At 37.3% G+C, this 15,911-nt stretch overlaps 1 long non-coding RNA gene across 1 annotated transcript in view; it reads left to right on the top strand.

Annotated features, from left to right (window-relative positions):
* Positions 1-252: 252 nt before the first annotated feature.
* The window catches only part of LOC140854379 (uncharacterized), a 118,869-nt gene continuing 103,210 nt past the window's right edge, over positions 253-15,911 (top strand). Inside the window, exon 1 of the long non-coding RNA XR_012137585.1 lies at positions 253-668. This is a non-coding gene — a long non-coding RNA (uncharacterized lncRNA). The remainder of the gene's footprint in view (positions 669-15,911) is intronic.

Below are 15,911 nucleotides of genomic sequence, written 5' to 3' on the forward strand. Positions count from 1 at the left end.
TTTAAATCAAATTTAATTTAATTAAGTTTAAATTTATTTAAGGCTAATTGAGTTTTATCATCCAAGTTAGACTTAGAATTAAATTCTAATTGGATTAGGATCAACAACCTTTCGAATATGATTCGAATCAGGTTCGAATCGGATTCGAATTGAGCCCGGATTGGAACCAAATTTGATTTGGTCACTTAGCCATAGAAACCTTGGACTTCTCTCTTATGTGGACCAGCAAATAGGGAAGAGGGGTGCTAAGAAATCCCACCTCCCTCCCTTGTGCATACCGCAATGAGAGGTGGCGCCTCCCTTCTTCCTTGGGTCTCTTTAGGGATAAGAGGCAATTTGAATTGGATTCAAATTAGGCCTCTTATCTCTTGATGGTATGCCATATCTGGTTTATGTGACAAACCATAAAAGGGGGTATTGAGAAGGGGCGAGATACATAGAGAAAATCACAAAAAAATAAAAGGTGGGCGGTGGATTTGATCTGGGCATCCTTCCTCCTTTCTCAATGCCATCCCTCCTCTCTCCTTCTTCTTTGGTGTGCTGCCTAAGCCTTCATCCCCTCTCTTCCATGGAGCAAGATGTGTGAGCGAAGTAGAGGAGTCACATCAGCAACTCTTGCGAAGCAGATTCAAAGAGATCCGAAACTAGTTTCTTCCGCTGCATAGAAGGTATATTGATTATCTTGTCCTCAAATTTTTTAAATCTAAAATCTGTTATTTTTTCTAGCATCTTATCTAAATTCAGATTTAGATCGAAAATTTTTTCTTCAACTAATATCAGAGCTAGGTTCCGATCTGAATGCAAATTAAAATCTGATAGTAATCATGTGCGCAGATTTTTTAAATCTGGTTTTGACCAGATTTCTGTTATGAAATCAGATTTGATTTTGATATGTTTTTCTTAAAATTTTGATCTGATTTTGATCTGATCTTAATGTATAGGAATCAAATCTAATTTTATAATTTTTCTGTGAAGTTTTGGATTTATTTTGAATAGGTTTACAAAATCTGTTTTGAACAGAGTTTTTCAAGGACTTGTAAATCTGTTTTAGAACAGATTTTTGGATCTATTTAGAACAGATTTTTATGCATTTTGAATCTATTTTTGAAATAGATTGTTAGATCTATTTTGAATAGATTTTTTGGGTATTTTCGGATATATTTTTGAAAAGATTTTCAGACCTATTCAGAATAGGTTTTTAGTTCTGTTTAGAACAGAATTTTATGATACTACAGTCCTGTTATTAAACCAAATTTTAATTCATATTTAGATCTAATTTTAGAACAGATTTCATGTATATTTCAGATCTTAATTAGATGATTTATATGGTGTATAAATTATAGGTTCAGATCTGAAATAATTGTGATGTTATGAAATGATCTAAGTAGATTAGATAAAAATTTTGTATGCTGTCATGTTATGAATATGATTTGAATCAGAATTTTTTTTTTACATATATGATATATTGTGCATAAATTTTCTTAGTAACCAAGTACTCAGATTGAGTTGATCATCGTGGCCATCCGGTCATAAGAGAAAATAGGAATTAAAGTCTCTCTCTTGTTCAATCGATGGGTTCTCTTATGGTGTGTTGGAGTGCCGCTGTGATCAGATATCTTGAAAAAGAATAGTGAAAAGAATTTTTTAGAATCGTTCTAATCATAAACAAGTTTAGATTAGATCTAAAAGATTTATGATTAATATTTTTTGATTTAAGCAAAATATTTAAATCTAAAAATTAAGTTTCATAATTTGAAATTTTATGACATATGATGCAAATTTTGTATGAAACTTTGTAAAACAGTTTTACATTGAAATTATTTCAATAACTGATTTCATATACTTAATTAAGAATTAAGATATGAAATTAAGAGATCTAGATTTGAGAATTGAAGATCTTGAGACATTCCATAAATCATGGGGCAATGGGTTAGCTCAAATCAGGTTATTTAACTGGGTTAGACCTAGGATTAGAATCAAATATAATGTGGATCAAATTAAAAAACTAATTAAATCTAATCAAGAGTTGAATTAGATTAAATCAAAATTTTTCTAGATCAAACTCAATAGTTGTAGCTTGATCAAGTCCACATTTTGATTTGAACAAATAAATTTTAATTGTGGCTTAGTGATTCGGACTTGGATCAAAAGGTTGACCTGATTAATTTTTATTGACCAATTAATGTCTAAGATAAGTTTGGCAATACGATCGATGGTTTTTAATTGACAGTCCGTTTACTTGGTCATTTCGATGGTGTCTAAGGTAAGCTTTGACAGATCCTCCCATCGATCTCACTTACTTAGCTAACTTGGTCAATTAAGTTCTAAGTTAGATTGCCTGATGATTCGAGCTAACCTATGCTATTAAGGTTAATTAGTATGATTGATTCAGGTATCTCTACACCAGTTTGTTTTTAGTCCTCTAAGATGACTTGGTGAGTTAGTGGGAGGATTTTTGAATTACTGATCAATTTCTTCTTTTGACTTTAAAATAAATAATTAAATCTTCTAAATTATTAGGTCCTTAAAATGATAATGTTAAAGGGTTAACAAGTTTATAGCCTCCCATTAAAGTGGATGGTAATGGGTCCAATAGTCTAGTTAAGCATTGAAGATGCCACACGCCTGGTATTTATCTAACTATTAGAATTATCATTCATTATATGATGACTCAGGTGTGACTTTCTAGTGGGTGGTTAGATTGACCGAGCCACACTCTGATCAACTCATTCATTAGTTAGACACACTGAGTATGGTCATATTAATAGTTGAACCTAATTGAGACTTTTAGTAGAGGCGCCACACGCCTGCTGAAGAGATGTCTGGGGTACAATTATTACTAAAAATATATTTGGAGAGCAATTGGTTAAGAACCTACCCATAGATGTACAAGGATTGATTGAACTGTTGAGAAAAATATCTTAAATTTGATCCACAGTAAGCCCAAAATAAGATCCAAGATGACGAATAGAGTCCAACGAGCCCAAGAACAGCCCAAATAGAGTCCAGATGGAGAAGTTACGCACAAAAGAAAGTGAGGAGGTGGGCTGATAAGGCCCATAGATGGCAGACAGGCCCACAGAGCGTGCGGGCCCATAGATGCATGGGCCAGGTCCAGCGAGCATGTGGCCTAGCACAGGTGCATGCGTGGGCCGACCCAGCAGGCACACAAGAGTGCGGCCTGTGACGGTGTCTTCATGCAGTCCATTGTGGACTGCTGATTCACAAAGGGAGGCATGGACCACCAGGACATTTCTCACCTGGTTTCTCATAGTCCATAGTGGATCGGCAATATTTTTAGATGGTTTCTCATGGCTCATGCGGGGTTCTCATGGACCGATGCATGATCGGATGGCTGTGGGTGCTCGCGATCGTGATCGGATGGATCAAAGGAGATCAGGGACGTGCAGGGTCACGATGGGGTGCAATCAAATGGCCAGTTTCCATTTTGAGGTGTGATCGGATGGTCGAGAAGCTATAGGAGTTTGATCAGGAGTCTGATTATGATACAGTTTGGATTTTTGGGCTTTAAGAGCCCTATGGGCGAACAGAACCGTGAGGCTGTTAGCAGAGAGTCATGAAGCCAATGAGAGCTCAAGCAGCCCTCGGGAGAGAGTTCGACAGAGCACCGAGTGTGAGAAGCAGGCAGAGCTCAGTAGAGCGTCAGACAGCGCAGTTGTGGAGAGGCATGAAGTAGCTATTTGCTCCATAAGAAGCATCTAGGGGCGTCGAGGATCCTGATACTGGCAGGCTTGTGAGAGGGTCTCTTTGGAGACTTTGGGAGAGCTTTTGTGACAGTAGCTTCTAGTTGAGAGAGATTAGTATACAGAGAGTTGAGAGTGGATGTTCTCATCTTGTATTATTTTTTTCTCGTAGTGAAGCTTGCATGCCTCATTAAGGCAGTGCTTGGGTTTATCCACGTACTTGATTATGTTTCCTATTTTATTTTTTCTTTCTTCCTATTGTGACAAGTCGTACCGGATCCTACATAACAAGTGATATCACAGAGCCACAACAATTGATGTCAGAGCAAGGTGATATCACAACAATTGTTATCATGGTCGGGTTGGTACCAGGTGTAGGTTGCGGCTGTGGTGATCAAGATTGAAGATGGAGAGGACAGGAGCAATCAAGATAGAGATCTACTATGAAGGGTTGATCGATGCTCTCTTGTGTAAGGAGGAGCCGTCTACATGGAGGATGCTACCGGAAGCTCAGTGCGAGGTGGAGCTCTAGGTGAAAATGTATCAAACACAGGATAAGAGACTTGGGAGGATGATTCACAACGTCGCCAGAAGGCTATATCGAGCAGATCTCAGATCAGAGGATATGACGGAGATGGGATTGAGTGGTTTAGCTCAACTCCCATATTTGTCCATCCATGAGTAGCAGACGATTGCCCCAGGGCATCGGGATGGGATCCAGAAGCTCTCAAAGTTAGGTGAAGGCCGAATATCAAGTTGAGATAGAGATTATTGAAAAAATAATCTTGAATTCGACTTATAATTAGCTTAGAATGAGATCCAGGATGATGAATAGAGTCTAACAACCCTAAGAACAGTCCAAATAAAGTACAGATGGAGAAATTACGCATGAAAAAAAAATTAGGAGGTGGGCTGGTAGGGCCAATAGATGGCAGACAGACCCACAAAGCAGTACGCCCATAGATGCATCAGCCAGGCCCAGTGGGCACATGTGTGGGCTGGCCCAGTAGGCGAGAGCACGGCCTATGATGGTGTCTTCACACAGTCTATCGTGGATCGTCGGTTCACAAAGGGAGGCGTGGACCGCCAAGATATTTTTGTTAGATGAGTGCCTTAGAAGTCAATTGTTGGCTGACACATTATGTAATTTCAGGGCTTAACTTTATACTTATAATATTTTTATTATTAATAAAGAGTATTTCTATTTTCAATCATGTTTATGTGTCCATGATTTATCTTAAAAATTAACAAAGATGATTTTTGTATATTCTCAAAGTATTGAGAATTTGAGACATACATTAATTAGTATTTAATTTCTAAATACTCTCGATCAAAGGATCATCATGGAGAATAGTGATCAATCCATTTAAAGATCGGTGCATGGATCACCTCTCATCTGGACAAATAAGTCTCGAGTATGTAGTGTAGGGATACTGGAGTACGAGTGCAAGTGGTTGTTAGAGAATAACTTGCATTGAGCATGACCAACATGAAAAATTATTTAGATATCTACTCACTCGTCAGTGGTTGTCTTGATACTGCGGTAGTATGAGTGTTCCTTTGACCTATGATGTCATCAGCTATTCACAGTGAGGCTAGTAAGTTTGACTGTACATTTCTTTGGTCTCTAGTCATTTGATCCTTGCTGTGTATGTTGGCTTCAGTAGGTTCAGATTCACTATTAGGAGTAGGATGTACCTAGATGAAATCTATTGATCATGTAGAAAAAGAGAAGTCCTATGCGATTTGGGAGACTGAGTTCAGAAAGTCTTTGGTCAAAACAAGTGTGAATACTGAAAAAGAGTTTCCACGAGATTCACAACTCGGGTTGAGCCAATCTAGCATATGACTGACGATGGAGTATGATGAGTTCTCCATGACTTTCGTCAAGTCGGGACTCATGATAGAAGGACTGAATCATATGATAACTATACCTAAGGGTTCAAATTTTCATTCTATTGGGTTACCACTATATACTATTAGGTGTCACTGATGGATTATGAGACTCATTGGGCATCATTTTGATGATCGATGACCCTCGAAGGATAGAGTTAGAATTGTTTCAATCCATCAAAAAGAGTTTCGATGATATTGTGGTGGAGATCACAATATATCTCACTACCAGATAGAATGGAACTTATGGGGTTACATATTAAGAGATTTAATCTTGAATTATCCAATTAGACTTATAAAGTTCTAATTAGATTAGGATTTATTGAAATTCTATGGGGTTTAAGAGAACCATGCTAGCACATGATTAAACCCAATTCTTTTCTGGACTTGAATTCCTTATTAGATAAGGATTGGATCAAGTCTATAGCCTTGAACCTTAACTAGATCCATTTTGATTTGGATTTAGTTGGACACCTATTTGAGGGCCCAAAAGGATTGGATCAAATCAATTAGTTGGCAAATTAGTCTCCTTATTTTCTCTCTTGTTATTTCCTTATGTGGTGTGAAATTATTGGAAAGAAGAGAGGAGGCGCAAGCCTCTCTTTTTGAAAAGTCCAAGAGATGCAAACCCCTTGGAGTGGGCGTGAGAAAGAGAGAGGGGCCCACCCCTTCTTTTGCCTTAGTGTGGAGGGGGAGAGAGAGAGGGGCTACGCCCCCTCTCTTGTGTGCAAAGCCCTTAAAGGGGCACCAAGAGTTGGCGCCCCAACTACTTGTCAAGTTTTGATGAGGGCACCCACTCAACTTGTCTATTTTGATATGGGGTGCCCCATTTACTTACCAAAAAAGGCGAAGATCTTTTCAATTGGATCTAATTTTTTTGAAAAAAAAAAAGATTAAAAAGATAAAAATCCTTATGAGATAAGGACTAGCCTTTTTAGATTGATTGGAGACTGATTTGGAATCAAAAAAAGGTCTATATAAAAGATGGTCTCCTAAGGTTTTAAAATTAATTAAAGTGAGAAATCAGATCACCTCCTCTCTCCATCTCCACGCCATCTTCTCTTCCTCCTCTCTTTCCAACACCCAAGGGTTGGGCATCCCATCTTCCCACATGCCTAAGTTGAGGATGATTTCTTCTATAGCAAGGAACAGGGAGAAAGACTGCAGTTCAAATGTTGAGATTACGGTCAAAGATCAAGAGTTGATCAAAGATTCAAAAGGCTGAGATTCATCTTGGAGAAGATGGATCTATAACGAGAAGAAAGATTTAAGATTGATCTCGATGGATATCTGTAGAGATCGGATACGTGTGTGGCTCAGAAATCTTCAGATCTAAGATCATCGATTGCAGTGTATTTCAATCTGCACAAAGTATTGAGATCCGATCTCAATTTTTATTTTAATTTTTAGATTATATGTATGTGTTTAATCCAGGGCTTGGGTAGATATAGATTATATCTATTGTATGTGGGGTTAAAGGGTTTACCTAGATCGTTTTCACTACTACTTCAAAAGTTTTTGAAATCTATGCATGCAACCCTATCTGATTTTCTAATAGTGGTATCAGAGCCACTGGTTTTTAAGATATTTATAATCTAATTTTTGATTTAGATTTGAAAGTTTGAATGGTTTAAAATTGATCTTGTGCTGGTATAAGGTTGTCCTGATATAGGGTTAAATCTCTATATTGAAAAGATTGTCCTAGCATAAGATTGATCGATTTTAAAAACTATTTTTGAAATATTTAGATCAATCTTTTAGATCTGAAAATAAATATATATGATATATCTTTATTCATGTTAGATCTAAAATTAGAATGATTAAAAATTCACATCGAACTGGTATAAGGTTGTCCTAGTTTGATGCGAACCGATTTTTGAAAAGTATTTTCAAGATGTTTTAATCATTGTTTTAGATCTGGGTCTACATGTTTGAAGTTTAGATCTAAAACTTCATATATGTGATATATAACATTAGATTTAGATCTGAAACTGTTTTAAGATCATAAGCCACTAATGCATGTAATGAAACATAATCTAAAATTTTTTTTAGAGTCTGAAAATTATGTTATTGCATGTGGGTATAAATTAAATAAATTAGGTCTAGTGATCAAACTACAATTAGGATCAATTGATTAGATCAGGCTAGAACCCATTGTCGATTTTGAGCAGTCAATTGAACCTAATCAATTGTTGGTTAGGATTAGGTTAAATAGGCTCGAATCAAGTTTAATTGTAGTTAGTCACATCGATTCATATTTTGATGTGAATTGATTGACTCAAGACCAAATTTGATTAAGTGGTTTGGGCCTAGGTCAATAGGTTAACCTGATCGATTCTAATCGATCAATTTAGTGTTTAAGGCAAATATCTAGATGGTGGTTATTTAATTGATTTCATTGTCTGACCTGATCAATTCATTGGTATCTAATGAAAGCAACGAGGGGACTCTCACTCGTCTTAATTTATCTGACCATTTTAGGAGATTATGTTTTGAATTAGGTTACTTGTTTATTCGAGTTCACCCATGCCGACTAGGTAGGTCAGATATATGAATGTGCTGACTTGAGCTTGGTCAGTCAGATATCAAATCTGATGACTTAGAAGAGATCTAAATCTAAATCTTCTCACTAAATATTAAGTCTAACAGTCTTTCACCATTATAGAGATGTGGGTGCTTTCCTGATGTTGATCATTCTTGATTGATTACAGTGGTTCGATTGTATTGAAAAGGTACAACTATTCTATTGGCATTAGATGCCTCAGGGTAGAGATAAGGTTGGGCTCAATATCTGTTAGATGAGGGACCTAATGATGGCTTTGCATCTATTGGTGAATGGTGGATCTGACTTAATTAAGAAATATGCCAATAACTGTTAGGTGAGGCCACAGGATTTTGAGATCAAACCTGCTGATCTTGCTTAGTGAAGCAATGGATAAGGTGTTGTCCACTCATTGGTCTGTGCTCTTCAATAACTGTCAGGTGAGATGTATATAGATCAGTGGGATCGTAGTACCCACTAGAAATCAATCACATATATATTTTCGTTTCTCCATCCGAGGAGTGTAGGAGCTTTGAAAAAATAGTGGAAGTCTTGTTTGATTTTAAAAGTTCCTAAAACAAATATTTAATAAATGCAAACATCTAATTAGAAATTATTCTCTCTATAGATAATCATGTCGAGTGTCAATCCTTTAGCCCATATCCTTGACACAAATAGGTTGACTGGGACAAACTACAAAGATTGGCTTAGGAATTTAAGAATCATTCTCAGTTGCAAAAAACTGACTCATATCCTAGATCAGGATGCGCCTGTGTTACCAACTCATCCATCCCCTGATCAACTAGCCACACTTGAGAAGTGAATGGATGAGGACAATAAGGCGAAGTGCTACATTTTAGCATCCATGTCCAATGATCTTTAGTGCTAGCGTGAAGACGTGAGGACTGCCAAGGAGATACTGACTCATTTGTAAGAGTTGTATGGTGAGCAGAGTCGCATAGCTCATTTTGAACCATCCCAGAGACTATTCAGAATGAAAATGCATGATGGACAGTCTATCAATGATCATTGTTTGATAATGATTAAGGACATCGAAGAGCTTTAGAAGCTCGAGATGAACATGGATAAGAAATTACAGATGGATTGGATCCTCCAGTCTCTTTTTGATTCATATGGACAGTTCATTATGAACTACCATATGAATAAAATTGATAGCACTTTGCCCGAATTACTGAACATGTTGGTGACAGCTGAGGGCATCTTGAAAGATTCAAGAGATATGGTTCTGCTTGTGGAGTAGGCTTCCTCTAAGAGAAAGTCTTCTTTTAAGAAAAAGAAGAAGCATGCAAAGAAGCGAAAGAATGAGGTCAAGCTCAAAAAGTAGATTCCGAAGAAGGTCGATGATAAAGAAAAGTGTTTCCATTGCAATTTCGAAGGCCATTAGAGAAGAAACTGTCCAGCCTACTTAACGACTGTGAAAAATTAGAAGAAGGATGGGCCTTCTGAAGGTATGTTTGATTTGCTCATAATAGAATCTAATCTAATGATTCTCTTCTTCTAGTTGGATTCTAGATTCTGATTCAAGTGCTTGCTTGTGCACTTCTACGCAGGGTCTTGAAGAAGTTAGGGGGCTGAGGGAAGGTGAGATCACTCTCCGAATCGGCAATGAAGTAAGAGTTGCTGCTGTGGCCATCGGGACCTATCCTTTACAACTACCATTAGAATATAGATTATTATTAAAAGATTGCTATTATGTTCCTGTAGTTAGTAAGAATTTAATTTTCATATCTGTACTGATACAGGATAACTATAATTTTTATTTTAATAAAGATATGTGTGCAATTTATTTTAAAAATAAAGTTGTTGCATGTGCTTTCTTAATTGATGGTCTTTATCATTTGCATATGGATACGAATGTTAATATTAATGAGCAAACTATGAATGCCATATGGTTTAAGAGATTTAGAGATAGAATTAGCTAAAAATATCTATAGCACCTTAGGCTAGGCCACATAGGAGAGGACAAACTCAACAAACTAGAGAAAGATGGCCTTCTCGGGCTATTGACTTTCGAGTCTTATTTGATTTGTGAGTCATATCTTCAAGAAAAATGGCTAAGCTGCCCTTTGTGGGAAAAGAGAAAGGGCCACTGAGATATTAGTCCTGGTACACACTGACGTATGTAGTCCATTCGATGTACAAGCTAGGGGTGGCTATGTCTACTTCATAATTTTTATCGATGATTATTTACGATATGATTTTGTGTATTTGATATATCAAAAGTCTGAAGCCTGAAAAAAGTTCATTGAGTTCAGACATGAAGTAGAAAAATAAATCGAAAAACCCATAAAGGTTCTTCGATCAGATCGAGGAGGAGAATATCTTAGCAGAGAATTCTGGACATATCTTAAGGATAATGACATTATCTCATAGTGAACACCTTCAGGGATGTCTCAGCTCAATGGGATATCTGAAAAGAGAAATCAGACCCTATTAGATATGGTTTGATCTATGATGAGCTTCACAGATCTTTCTGTATTTCTCTAGGGACATACATTACTTTTTGTAATTCATCTTTTGAATTGGATTCTCTCTAAATCTGTTCCTACCACACCATACGAGTTATGGCATGGTAAGAAGCCAGCTCTTGGATATCTCAAGATTTAGGGATGTCTATGTCAAGCGATAGCAGGCAGATAAGTTAGATGATAGATTTTTTAGGACTCATTTCATAGGATATCCTAAGAAAATCATAGGATACTACTATCTTTCGGAGGATCACAATGTGATTGTGAGCCATCATACTGTCTTCTTGAAAAAAAATTTATCCGAGATGGAGGTAGTGGAAAGAAGATTGAGCTCAAAGAGAAGATCTCTGAAGAGCATCGAGTCTAAGAACTTGAACCCATAGTGAGCCAGTAGATGAGGTACCTCTTTCACTTCGTAGATCAAGTAGGATCTCTCATCGTCCTGAAAGATACTTAGGTATTCTTACAGAGAATTTAGAGAAAGCATTCCTTATGGGAGATAGAGACATTAGAGATGATCCCAAGACCTATAATGAGGCGATGTTAGATGTTGACTCCGAGAGATGGATGGAAGCAATGAAGTCAGAAATTAACTTCATGCATTCCAACTAGATTTGGACCTTAGTAGACCCATCTGAAGGTATGGTACCATTGGGTGTAAATAAATGTATAAAAAAAAATTAGGTTGGATGGTTAGGTAGAGACCTATAAGGCAAGGCTGGTTGCGAAAAGTTACAGTCAATGTGAAGGCATTGACTATCAGAAAATCTTTTCACTCGTGGTCATACTAAAATTCATCCAGACTTTGCTTGCGATTGCAACCTTTTATGATTATAAAATTTGACAGATGGATATAAAAACTGTCTTCCTAAATGAATATCTTGAGGAAGATATCTATATGGAGCAGTCTTTAGATTTTACATCTAGTGATAGTGATCATAAGGTTTGCAAGCTGTAAAAATTTATACATGGACTCAAGCAAGCATCTCAAAATTGGAATACTCGCTTTAATGATGTGATCAAAATATTTGATTTTAGCAAAAATGAAGAGCCGTGTGTGTATAAAAGGTCAGTGAGAGCACTGTCACATTTTTCGTATTATACATAGATGATATTCTCCTGATTGGGAATGATATTTTCATGCGGATATTAGTCAAAGTATGGTTGTTAAAAAAATTTACCATGAAAAATCCAGGAGAAGCTTCCTACATTCTTGGTACAAAGGTCTATAGGGATAGATCTAAGAGAATGATAGGACTCTCACAGCAAATGTATATAAAGGAGGTGCTGAAGAGGTTCCGTATGAAAAACTCCAAAAGAAGATTTTTGCTCCTTAGACATGGCATTCATCTCTCCAAGAAGATGTGCCTTGACACACTTAAGGAGATCCAGTGTATGAGCAAGATCCCTTATGCTTTGGCAATAGGGAGCCTCATGTATGTCGTGTTATGTACACGACCTGATATAGCCTTTGCCATGGGTGTCATGAGCAGATATCAGACGAATCTAGATGAAGAACACTAAATTGGTGTGAAGAGCATCCTTAAGTACTTGAGAAGAACTAAGGATTTATTCTTGATCTTTGATGGAGGATCGAGCTGAAAGTAAAGAGATATATCGATTTAGACTTCATGACTGATGTTGATAATAGAAAGTCTACATCGGGGTATACTTTTTTGTATAATGGAGGATCGATTAGCTGAAACAGTTCTAAGCAGCCGGTCATTGCAGATTTGATCATGAAAGTCAAGTACATTGCTGCCTTTGAAGCTGCTAAGGAAGCTTTCTTATTCAAGAAGTTTGTTGTGGAGCTGGGTGTAATGCCATCAGATGCCATTGCACTATATTGCGACAACAACGATGCCATAGCCCTCTTTAAGGAGCTCAAATCTCATCAGAAGTCCAAGCATATGGAGCAGTAGTTCCACATCATATGCGAATACCTCAAAAAAAAATTCATCGAGGTACAGAGAGTCGACTCCGCATAGAATGTGACGGACCCACTGACCAAGTCTCTCAGCTAGAAGAAGACTGAATCTTACTTTGAGAAGATGGGTCATAGGTATATAAACAATTGGCTTTAGATCAAGTGGGAGTTTGTTAGATGAGTGCTCTAGAAGTCAATTGTTCGCTGATACATTATGTAATTTCAGAGCTTAACTTTATACTTATAACACTTTTATTATTAATAAAAGAATATTTTTATTTTTAATCATATTTATATATCTATGATTTGTCCTAAAAATTAATAAAGATAATTTTTGTATATTCCCAAGGTGTTGAGAATTTGAGATATACATTAATTAATGGTTAGTTTCTAAATGCTCTCAATCAAAGGATCGTCACGGAGGACAGTGATCAATTTATTTAAAGATTGATGTACGGATTATCTTTCTTCTGGACAGATGAGTCTCAGGTCTATAGTGTAGGGATATTGGGGTGAGAGTGTAAGTGATTGTTAGAGAACAACTTACACTGAGCATGACCAACATGAAAAATCACTTGGATGTTTACTCACTCATCAGTGGTTATCTCGATATTGCAGTAGTATGAGTGGTTCTTTGACCTATGGTGTCATCGACTATTCGCAGCAAGGCTACTGAGTTTGACTGCATGTTCCCTTGGTCCCTGCCATGTGAGTCCTTACTGTGTATGTTGGCTTCAGTAGGTTTAGGTTCGCTGTTAGGAGTAGGATGCACCTAGATAGAATCTATCGATCTTGATAGAAAAGGAGAAGTCCTATACGATTTGCGAGACTGAGTTCAGAAAGCCTTTGGCTAAAGTAAGTGTGAATACTGAAAAAGAATTTTTATGGGATTCATAAGTGAACTCGAGTTGAGCCAATCTGGCATATGATCGACGATGGGGTCTGATGAGTTTTCTATGACCTTCATCAAATCAGGACTCACGATCGAAGAACTGAATTACATGATAATTGTATGTAGGGATTCAAACTTTCATTCTACTGGATTGCCACTACATACTACTAGGTGTCATTGTTGGATTGTGAGACTCATCGGACGTCATTTTGATGATCGATGATCCTCGAAGGGCAGAGTTAGAATTATTCCAACACATCGAAAGGAGTTTCTATGATATTATGATGGAGATCACAATATATCTCACTACCAGATAGAATAAAATTTATGGAGTCACGCATTAAGGGATTTCATCTTAAATTATCCAATTAGACTTATGAAGTTCTAATTGGATTAGGATTTATTGAAATCCTATTAGATTTAACAGAACCATACTAGCATATGGTTAAACCTAAATTTTTCTCTGGACTTAGATTCCTTATTAGATAAGGATTGGATCAAGTCTATAGTCTTAAATCTTAACTAGATTCATTTTGATTTGAATTTAGTGGGGCACCTATTGGAGGGTCCAAAAGGATTAGATCAAATCAACTGGTTAGCAAACTAATCTCCTTATTTTCTCTCTTATTATTTTCTTATGTGGTATGAAATTATTGAAAAGAAGAGAGGAGGCACAAGCCTCCCTTTTTGGAAAGTTCAAGGGGTGCAAACCCCTTAGAGTGGGTGTGAGAAAGAGAAAGGGGCCTGCCCCCTCTTTTGCCTTGACGTGGAAGGAGAGAGAGAGGGGGCTATGCCCCCTCTCTTGTGTGCAAAAATCCTACAGAGGCATCAAGAGTTGGCACCTTAACTACTTGCCAAGTTTTGATGAGGGCACCCACTCAACTTACCTATTTTGATGTGGGGTGTGCCATCTACTTATCAAAAGACGTGAAGATCTTTCCAATTAGTTTTGACTTTTTGAAAAAAAATAGATTAAAAAGATAAAAATTCTTATAAGATAAGGACTAGTCTTTTTAGATTGATTGGAGATTGATTTGGAATCAAAAAAAGGTCTATATAAGAGATGGTTTCCTAGGGTTTTAAAATTAATTGAAGTAAGAAATCAGATCACCTCCCTCTCTCCATCTCCACGCCATCTTCTCTTGCTCCTCTTTTTCCAATGCTCAAGGGTTGGGCATTCCATCTTCCTACACGCCTAAGTTGAGGGTGATTTCTTTTACAGCAAGGAACAGGGAGAAAGACTACAGTTCAAGCATTGAAATCACGGTCAAAGTCAAAAGTTGATCAAAAGTTCAAAAAGTTGAGATTTATTTTGGTGAAGATGGATCTATAATGAGAAAAAAGGTTCAAGATTGATCTCGATGGATACCTGTAGAGGCCGGACACGTATGCGGCTTAGGAACCTTTAGATCTAAGATCATCAATTATGGTGTATTTTTACCAGCACAAGGTATTGAGTTCTGATCTCAATTTTTATTTTAATTTTTCGATTATATGTATATTTTTAATCCAAGACTCAGGTAGATATAAATTAGATCTATTGCATGTGGGGTTAAAGGGTTTAACCTAGATAGTTTTCGCTGCTACTTCAAAAATTTTTGAAAATCTATGCATGCAATCCTACCCAATTTTCTAATAGTTTTCCACTTGGTTTCTCACGGTCCATGGTGGACCAACAATGTTTCCAGATGGTTTCTCACGGCTCATGTGGGGTTCTTAAGGATCGGTACATGATCGGGTGACTGTGGGTGCTTGCGGTCATGATTGGATGGATCAGAGGAGATCAGGGATGTGTAGGGTCATGATGGAGCATGATCCAATGGTTAGTTTCTGATCTGAGGCATGATCGGATGGGCAAAAAGCTACAAGAGTCCAATCAGGAGTTTGATTCTGATATAGTTTGGGTTTTAGGGCTTTAAAAGCCCTATGGGCAAACAGAACCATGAGGCAGTCAGTAAAGAGTCGTGAAGAAGCCAATAGGAGCTCAGGCAGCCATCGGAAGAGAGTTTGGCAGAGCACCCAATGTGAGCAGTAGGCAGAATAGATGCAGGTAGAGCCTAGTAGAGCATTAGGGAGAGCAGTTGTGGAGAGGCATAATGTAGCAGTTTGCTCCATAGAAAGCATCCAGAGGTATTGAGAATCCTGATACTGGCAGGCCTGTGGGAGGATCTCCTTAGAGACTTTGAGAGAGTTTTTGTGAGGATAGCTTCTAGTTGAGAGAGATTGATACACAGAGAGTTGAGAGTGGGTGTTCTCCTCTTATATTGTTTCATTCTCATAATGAAGCTTGCATGTCCCATGGAGGCAGTGCTTGGGCTGATCCATGAATTTGATTGTGTTTCCTATTTTGTTTCTTCTTTCTTCCTCTTATGACGAGTGGTACTGGATCCTACACAACAAATGGTATCACAGAGCTACAACAATTGATATTAGAGCAAGGTGATATCACAACATGAGCTACACT

The sequence above is a fragment of the Elaeis guineensis genome, chromosome 16, assembly GCF_000442705.2.
Source record: "Elaeis guineensis isolate ETL-2024a chromosome 16, EG11, whole genome shotgun sequence".
Classification (NCBI taxonomy): domain Eukaryota; kingdom Viridiplantae; phylum Streptophyta; class Magnoliopsida; order Arecales; family Arecaceae; genus Elaeis; species Elaeis guineensis.